The sequence below is a fragment of the Hippopotamus amphibius genome, chromosome X (genome assembly GCF_030028045.1).
Source record: "Hippopotamus amphibius kiboko isolate mHipAmp2 chromosome X, mHipAmp2.hap2, whole genome shotgun sequence".
NCBI classification, from domain to species: Eukaryota; Metazoa; Chordata; class Mammalia; order Artiodactyla; family Hippopotamidae; genus Hippopotamus; species Hippopotamus amphibius.
Genome location: NC_080203.1, coordinates 26,200,488 through 26,210,494, shown reverse-complemented (window position 1 = coordinate 26,210,494; position 10,007 = coordinate 26,200,488). Strand labels below are relative to the sequence as shown.

The window sequence follows — 10,007 nt, the reverse complement described above, 5'->3', positions numbered from 1 at the left end:
CCTGGAACTGAGAAATAAAATATTTCAAAATAAGAACTCAATAGATGGGTTTAACAGCAGATTAGACACAATTAAAGAAATGATTTGTGGGTACAGATTAAATCATTGACAGAAACAAAAAAAGGATGAAACCCACGAAAAAAATAAAATGCGTATAGGACAAGACAAAATGTTCTAAATACTTGTAATTAATGTCCCAGAGGTGAGGAAAGAATGGGGAAGAAGCAATATTGGAAAAGAAAGTAGCCAATGGATTTCTATAACTGATGAAAGTCATCAAGCCACAGATTCAAGAAGTAATACAAACCCAAATAGGATAACATAAAGAAAATCATAACTAACTTAATCATATTAAAACTCCTAAGTATCAAAGATAAAGAGAAAATGTTAAAAGCAGCTGGAAAAAAAAAGACAGTAATCTCAAAGGAGGGAAAATAACTCTGATAGTTGACTCAACAATGTAAATTTTGAAAGCCAGTAGACAATGGTCTGATCTTTTCACAATCCTGAAAGAAAATAACTGCCAATGCATAATCCCACATCCAGAAAAATATAGTCTTCAAAAAGGAAAGCAAGTTAAAAATATTTTCACACCTGCACCAAATGAAATACTAAAGTATTTTTTGAAGGAAAATGATCCCAGATGGACGCCTGTTAAGGTGTATTTTATGATGTAGAATGTGTTTTGTCTTGATAACTGTTCCACATGAGCTTGAGAAGAATGTGTAATCTGCTATTGTTGGGTGAAATAATCTATAAATGTCAATTGTATCCAGTTGTATGATGTTGCTGTTAAGATCCACTCTGTCCTTACTGATGTGATTTTCTGCCTGCTGCATCTGTCCACTTCTAATAGAGAGATGTTAACTATAATAGTGAATTCATCTATTTCTCCTTGCAGCTCTCTAAGTTTTTGCCTCACATATTTTGATGCACTGTTGTTGCCACATACACATTAAAGATTGTTTGTCTTCTTGGAATACTGACTCCTTCAGTATATAATTCCCTTCATTTTCTCTGATAATTTTCCTTGCTCTGAAGTCTGTTCTGTCTGAAATTAATATAGCTATTCCTGCTGTCTTTTGTTTAGTGTTAGCATGGTATATATTTCTCTAGCCTTTTACTTTTAATCTATATGTCTCCTTATACAAGCATACCTCATTTCATTGTGCCCTGATTTATTGCACTTTGCAGATACTGCGTTTTTTACAAATCAAAGTTTTGGGTCAATGCTGTGTCAGACAAGTCTATCGTCACCATTTTTCAAACAGCATTTCCTCACTCCATGTCCCTGTCACATTTTAGTAATTATTGCAATATTTCAAACTTTTTCATTATTATTTTCTTTGTTCTTATATCAATTATACTTTCTGTTACTTTTTTAAGTTGTTTCCCTAGAGTTTGAAATATACATTTACAACTAATCCACATCCATTTCCAAATAACACTATAACTCTTCCCCAATAAAATTCCTAATTTCTTCCTCCCATCCTTTGTATCATTAGTGATATTCATTCCACTTATAGATAAGCATCCTTAAATATATATATACACAAATTATATATAAAGTCATTATTTCTTCTTCACTTTTGAAGGATAATTTTGCAGGTTGCAAAATTCTAGGTTGGTGGAGGTTTTTTTCCTTTCAGTACTTAATTTCACTCTACTGTTTTCTTGTATGCAGGGTTTCTGAGAAGTTGCATTTAATTCTTGTCTTTGTTCCTCTGTCTTTTCTCAAGATTTTTCTTTATCTTTGATTTTTTGAAATTTAAATATGATATGCCTAATTGTAGGGGTTTGCTTTTATTTATTTATTTTTGGTATTTATCCTGTTTTGTATTCTCTGAGCTTCCTAGATCTGTGATTTAGTGTCTTAACATTAATTTGGGTAAATTCTCAATCATTATTGCTTCAGATATTTCTTCTCTTCCTTCCTTTATTTCTTCTTCTAGTATTCACATTACACATGTCATACCTTGTGTAGTTATCCCACAGTTATTTATTTTGTTCTTTTTTCCCTTATCTTTTAAGTTTTGGAAAATTCTATTGTCATTTCCTTAATTCAGAGATTCTTTCCTTAGCTGTGTTCAGTCTACTAGTGAGTCCATCAAAGGAATTCTTTATTTCTGTTAGTGTTTTTGAACTCTAGTATTTCTTTTTGATTCTTGGACTATCTATCTCTCTGCTTATATTATCCATCTGTTCTTGAAGGTTTTCTACTTCTTCCATGAAAGCCTTTAGAATATTATTCATAGTTTTTTAAAAAATCCTGGTCTGGTAGCTCAACATTCCTGCCATATCTGACTCTGGTTGTGATGCTTCGTCAATCTCTTCAGACTGTGTGTTTGCCTTTTAGTGTGCCTTATAATTTTTTGGCTGAAAGGTGGACATGATATACTGGGTAAAAGGAATTGCAGTAAATCAGTCTTTAGTAATGCAGTGATAAGGTGTGGGGGGAGGGGAAGAATTTTATAGTCTCATGATTAGGTCTTAGTTTTTTGGTGAGCTGTGCTCCTGGACTACGAACTTGACTAGTGCTTCTCAGTCTCCTCCCTTAGGTGGGGCAGGATGGCTAAAGGGAGCTGAAGTTTGGCAACTCAGGTTGGTTAGGCTCTAATAATACCTCAGTAAATTAGTCTCTGGCTGAATAGTTTCTCCTGAGGGCAGACTTTATTAAAAGAAACAGAATGATCTGGCATACTTCAAAGTGGTTCCTTTTCCCCTCCCCTGCCAAAAGCATGAGGAAAATTTTCTCCACTATTCACTGTGAAGGGGTCCCTCTAGACTAGGTCCCCCTGGAGTTTGTATCTCTCAGACTTGTACATACTGAGCCTCCAGCACTTTGTTCATTACAATTCAGGTTTTCCTATCCTGGCACTGGTTACTGTGGAGATTTCTGCTCCGTGGTTTCTGTGCTGGTATGTTGTGATTCTCTGTATCTGCCTGTGTTTCTTTCCAGTTTGGGAAGCAGCAATTTGCTTGTGACCTCACTTTTCTGATGGACCTAAGAAGAGCTGTTGATGTTTCAGTTTGTCAAGCTTTTTACTTGTTGGGATAGAGTGGTGACTTCTAAATTCTTTATACGCTGAACTGGAAACCAGAAGCGCCCATATGTTTGTTATTTACAGCTTCCTATTCTGTACTGAAATTCTCATTTTAAAAACATTAATTACAGTTATTTAAAATTTGGTGTCTGGTAACCTCAACGTTTAAATACCCTATACATCTATCGATACTTCTATTATCTAGTTTTCTGTTGATATTGGTCACCTGGTCTTATCTGCTAGTATGTTTATTGTTTTATTACATGCCAGAAATGGTGTATGAAGTGTTTTAAAGATACTTTGAGGTTCAGAGTTACAGATCTTCCTCGACTTATGATGGGTTTATGTCCTGATAAACCCATCATAATTTGAAAATATCCTTTTTCAAAAATGCATTTAATAACCTAACCTACCAAACACCATAACTAGCCTACTTTAAACATGTTCAGAGCACTTATATTAGTCTACAATTGGGCAAAATCATCTAACACAAAGCCTTTTTTATAATAGTGTTGAATATCTTGTAATTTGTTTAGTACTGGACAAAAAGTGAAAAAGAGTCTGGTTGTATGGCTACAGAATGGTTGTAAGTGTATTGATTGTTTACCCAGCATCACAAGGCAGTATTCTACCACATATCACTAGCCCAGGAAAAGGTCAAAATTCAAAGTATGGTTTCTACTGAATGTGTATCACTTTCTAACCATAATAAAGTGAAAAAGTCATGAGTGAAACAATCGTTGAGTTGGGGAGTCTGTGTAGTCTTTCCTAAGAGAGGCTTTGCATTTGCCTCTTGATTCCATTAGAATATGGACATAACACCTCTATAAATTCAGTGATTGGTCTCATTAGAAGCTGAATTTAATCCTTTGTGTGGTCTTGTCTATGTCCAGTTCCCTGTTTTCCTTAAAGATGAGCCTTCAAAAGTCTAAAATGAAAGTTGGGTGTGTTTGAGAGAGACTCCTCCATATTGGGCTCTGAATTCTAATTGTCTCCCTTAGATTCATGAGACTGTTAAAAGCTCTGATAGTTTCTCAGCCTCTCGGAAGCCGTATAATAGTTGGTTAATGCATTGAAGGGAAAATTGAATTGAAATGCCCTCCTTAAATTTTTTTCCCTTTGTTTCTGGATCTTAGCCCTTCAGATTCTGGCTGCCTTGGTAGCTCACTCATGCCTTTAGAAATATTTTAAACAATATTTTCCACAGCTTTTCTAGTTGATTTTTGCAGAATGGCTTGTTTGAGTCAAGCTGATCTGGCACTGCTAGAAATGAAATTCCCCTGTATATATTTTGATATGCTATTTGCTACATAAAGTTTCATGACTGAATCCTTTAACCATATTTGCAGTCTTCCTTGATTGTAGGAGTTATTTGTTTGTCCTGGGATTCAGGTTGGGAAGGAATATATTCTTGGTGTACTTTGTTGAGTATTTTACTCCCATGTCTTCTAATTTCCTCTTGCTCCTATTAGCAATATCAAAGGGCCAATCAGTTCAAATGGCTACTTTTTTTTCTACCTCCTAAAGATATAACACCAATACATAAAAAGCTCAAATTCGTATATTTTGAAATGGTAAAATAGATTTTTATTGATTTAAATTAGGCTTCATGGCTACAATTTTTTTTTTAATGTATCACCTTGACTAGGCTACATTCCCTCTTTATTCAAGCAAACATTGATCTGGGTGATGCTGTGAAGTTATGTTGGTAATGTAAATTTCTTAATCAGTTGACTTTAAGTAAAGGAGATTGCTCTGGATAAACTTGGTGGATCTGATTTAATCAGCTGGAAGGCCTTAAAAACAGTGCTGAAATTTGAGAGCAACTGAGAGAAGAGAGACAAATTCAGCCTGTGGACAACGTTTAGGCCTATGCCCATGGGATCCATCCTGCCCTTACTGACAACCTGCCTATGGATTTTAGGTTTCCTTAGCCAGCCCCAAAATCATGTAAACCAATTTATTTTAATAAGCCTGAGGGTTTATTTGGAAAGAATTTGAAGCTTTCATATCTATCTATCTATATCAGTATCTTTATCTGTATCTATATCATACATCTTTTATTGATTCTGCTTCTCTCGTTGAATCCCAACTGATAAAATGTCAATGAACATATTCTTCTGGAAAAAAATCAGGTCATACAGTGTAAATGAGCACAAGAGTATGCCATAGCTATGGAATGGAATCTGTGGTATTATATTTAAATGGGTTTCTTTGTCCTGTATCTGGCAGAAATGACTATAAGATACATAATTAAGTCAGACTTCTTTAAATTAATTAACTTGGGGAATAGAAATGGAAATAGAAACACAATTAATGAATATGCTAATTTCACCCCATGAAATGTCAGGGAATAGGTGATCTTTATCCATGGCTTAAAAATGCATACCAGGTTAAATTGATGATTCCCATAAATATTTTTTTTATTTCAAAAGAACAACACATAAAAATGCGTTTTCCAGGTTAAACTTAAAACAATGGGAGACAAACATCAATTTATTATCCTTGAGATTAATTAAATATGAAGTATTATGAGAAAATATTGACTAAATACCAGAAGGCTGTATTGATGCTACAAAAGGGTAGGCAGCTAATAATGATTCTTAATAATGCCCAGTGAGAATAGAATCCCACCACTCTCTATTAGTGCACGCTGTTTTTTCTTTTTTTGCAGATAAGCTAGCATTACCATAATAAGCATGTAAAACATAATAAATAACTAAGTGTGTATGCAGGAATAAATTACTTCTGCTCTAAGAAACTGTAACCAGAGGGGAAAAATATTCTTCTGGATTTGGGCAAGCAAAGCTCTGTAGCAAAATGAAACATTAATTCCTTGGAAAGAATCTGAAATTTTAATTTTGGAGTGATTCCCTTCAGAAGATTTTATAAATCTGGTTTTAAGTGAATTATTTAAAAATAAATCAATCAGTAGTTATCTAAAACCTTTTGAACTCAGTTAAAATGAAAGCCACTGTTCCTTAGTTGCTCAAATTGGCAGTTTTTGAAGAAGTGGGTTACTACTAAAGCTTTGGTTCACATAAAATTACTCTTTAAGCATGTGCAGAAGGCATCATTATTCATCCACCAAAATATATAAATAACACATTAAAATCATGTTTAAATAGTAATTTTAGCACCTATGTCTAGGTTAGGCTTAGGTCCCGTATTTTATTAAGGCTTATATTTCCCACTAAAATTTTCTTTTGACCTTCAAGTGTTTTATACTAACCTCTACCTTTTGTAATGTCATTATTCATAGCTGTTAAGCAGAGTCTCATAATATTTAAGTCTATGGAGACTGATTTGACATCCTACCAATTTTACAAAACCAAAAAAGTAAAAGAGCCAAGTAAAAGTTGAAAAAAAATCTAACAATATGACAACCCAACAGTACACAGTGTTTTTTTTCCCTGGAGTCAACTGTAATAGGGCTTGAAGGACTGTAACTTTGATGATTGTTAATATCATCATTTGCCTCATTCACTAGGAGGCCATGCACTGCACAATAGGAATTATCAAGAAAATACACTTCAAGTATGCTGCACAAACTTGTCTATAGCAGCATGGAATAAATGCCAGCTTGTATTTTACTATGATGGGTTTTTATTAACAAGCACTGGTGAGGCAGAGCCTTCTTTGAAAATAGAAATGCTACTGTACCTAGTTCAATTGTTTAGCTCCAGGTTTTAATATTTTTAATGTGTCTTAAAGGAGAATTTCATAACAAAAGAGAATTCCAAATATCCTTTTCCTTTCTAAACTGCCTTTTGAAATAAAAGTGTTATTTGACGTTTGAGAAATACTTCCTATCTTATATAATAAATTGGATTCTCTCCTACAAACATTTACCCTTGACTCACAGTTCTTTTATTGATTTTAAAAGAAGACCCACTCTTGATTTATTTTGTATATTTGATTTCATTCTGGATTGTATTTGATAATTAATGCAACTCCCAAAATCAACATACAGTGTGCTGCCTCAACATGCTCCGAACTGAAGCGGGCCAACTCTGTAGATTCTTAATAACACTCAGGGGACTTCCCTGGTGGCACAGTGCTTAAGAATTGCCTGCCAATGCAGAGGACACGGGTTCGATCCCTGGTCTGGGAAGATCCCACGTGCCGCGGAGCAACTAAGCCCATGCGCCACAACCACTGAGCCTGCGCTGTAGAGCCCACGAGCCACAACTGTTGAGCCCACGTGCCACAACTACTGAAGCCCAGGCACCTAGAGCCCATGCTCCGCAACAAGAGAAGCTGCCACAGTGCGAAGCCACCGCACCAGAATGAAGAGTAGCCCTCACTCACTGCAACCAGAGAAAGCCCACGTGCAGCAACGAAGACCCAATACTAATGAATATTAGTACTTTGAAAATTTAGGAAACTAAGAGGACCAAGGCTCTTATTTTCTATGTGTATAGTATGCTTTATTTCTCTCTAGAAATTATGAAAGTCATCAACCTCAAAAAAGGTTGCCTATTTCCAGTATATACTCTCTCCTGCCCAATACACACATATGTTCACAAGTCCTCACTTCTTTTGTTAAGGTTTCTAATTAAATAATTTTGAGTTAACAACACCTTTCTATCATTATTTTCTAAATATCATATATATACCACACAAAGATAACCCAATGCACCCAAAGTTTATGTATTTTTCAACTTATTATGTAGTATTTTAGTATAGCATAGGCATGTTTTTGCATGAACTATGAACCCATAGAACCATATCTTACCAATTTGTGAGCTGTTCTCTGATAATAAGATGTTTCACTCTCACTTCTGTGGCACAATATTGGCAACTCAGGGATGCCAGACTTCAAAAACCAGTTAACATGAAGTATTTGTCATTTTATTAGGCATGATGAAAAAAAGAGAAATTATGTGTCAATTTTGTCTTGGCATTATAGAAATAATACAAAGGCCCAAGGTTGAGAGAGTGACCTTTTTTTTGAAGAACGTCAAGGAAGACTGTGGCTAGAGCAAATATAGTAAGGGGAAAATGGTAGGAAATGAAATCAGAGAAGAGTAAGGAGGATGCAGAGTATTATTTAGTATTTAGATCGTTGTAAAGATATTTGTTTACACTCTGTGCTATGGAGAGCCATAGTAACGATGACAAGATCCGACTTAGATAAATGAATCTCTTTTTTGCTGTGTGAATACTATACTATGTGGACAGAGGTGGGGAGTGGAAAGAGTGGGAGCAGATACAGCAGTTAGTAGGCTCTAAGTTGATCAAGAATGATGGTCTCTTGGATCATGGAGATAGTAGCGGAAGTTGTGAGAACCTGTTGTAATCTAGATTTATATAGAAATTAGAACCAAAAGAATTTGTTGATGGATAGGATGTAGGGAATGAGAAAGAGTTGTTATTAACTGAAATGGGAAAAGACTATAGGTGGAATCTTTTTGGTAGGGAGAAGATAAGAAATTAGAGTTTGGATATATTAAATTTGAGTTGCTTATTAATAACTTACAGCTACTATTGAGAAACCATTTGAGGAGACCTATAGCATCTACAATCTTCATGTTTTCTGATACTTTATTATGAATATATCAGTCAAGATCTCATTGACAGTATTGGCAATCTTCATATTCATTACATATTATATATGCTATCTTATTGGGAAATAAAGTATTGGGTTTAAAAAGAAGTGTCTCCTTGCTGTCATGGAATTGATCAGAAGTGACAAATGTTTTCTCCAACTAGAAGCTAGTTTAACATTCAGAAAGGGATGGGTGGAAACATTTCTATCACAAGCATGTACCTCATCTTTCAAGTGGAAACTTGGAAACTCAAATATAAAATTTTAAAATGGGAAAAACTCATGTGTCCATTTGTATTAAAGTACTGAAGGATGCAAACTGTTTGTGATACCCTGTCACCTAGCCTTATCCCTAACTCCCCAAACTTGCACAAAGAATGTTACTAGCTGCTACTGAGTGACACTAAATCTCCTATACCATGACAGGCATAATCCTTTGATAAAATAGGCTTCTTTATCTGTAATGTTATCAACTGTCAGCCAAAGTGATGTGATGTCACATCAAGGACAGAATATAATATGATTTGGGTATGGATACATGAAGTTTTCTTTTGCATGAAATAATCCGATTTAGAGATATCTGACAAGTACTGTAATTATTTAAAGTACTTATGACAAAGTAGCATAATTTGTCAATATTGCAAACATAATTGCAATGTGAGTAGTCAAAATAATTGTGATTAAACTACTCTTTAGACACTATTTAAGAGGATAAAACAAGAATGACAAGGAACTATAGTTACTGACATTTAGAACTCAGGGAGAATTTTCAACCTATCTATAGGGATTGCTTTCATGAAAAATGTTTTTCAGTCCTGATTCTGATGTTACGAAGGTATATGATAGTGGCTGTGCATTTATATGGGACTGTCAAATAAATTCTGCCTTTCACGTGATGTGGCATACAGTTTATAATTACCATCCCATCATGATACATCACTCTAGAAGAACTTCATCAATTGTCCTCTCAGAACTTCCTTTTGTTTTTCTTTAAAGAAACCCAGATATTGCTTCTCGGCCTTTTGGCTAAGATCAAGTGTAGAAACCCAGATAATATGGCAAGTACATTTTCAAATATTTCTTCATTTAAGTCTTCTTATGGATGTTTATTCTTAATCATTTTAAAGAATTGAACACTTTGATTTCAAATGAATATCATATGCTCATTTCTTATTTGTTTTATGTACTTTATCTGCAACATTCTATCAACTATGTCTCTATATTTACTTTGATTGTTTTGGCTATTGTAAAGAAAAAGTTTTGTTTAGACACGTGGCTTGGATTATTCCTCTTTCTTGCCTTTAATTTTTAGGTTGTATCATACTAGCATAGGCTTGAAATTCATAAATCCTGATTTATGTGTCCATGACCAAACATGATCATGAGGTCACTGATCTCCGAAAAATATATAA

The 10,007-nt window shown here is 34.5% G+C and overlaps 1 pseudogene; it reads left to right on the top strand.

The window, feature by feature from the left end:
* Positions 1-9,601: 9,601 nt before the first annotated feature.
* Positions 9,602-9,737, top strand: LOC130842808 (U2 spliceosomal RNA; annotated as a pseudogene).
* The last annotated feature ends 270 nt before the right edge of the window (positions 9,738-10,007 follow it).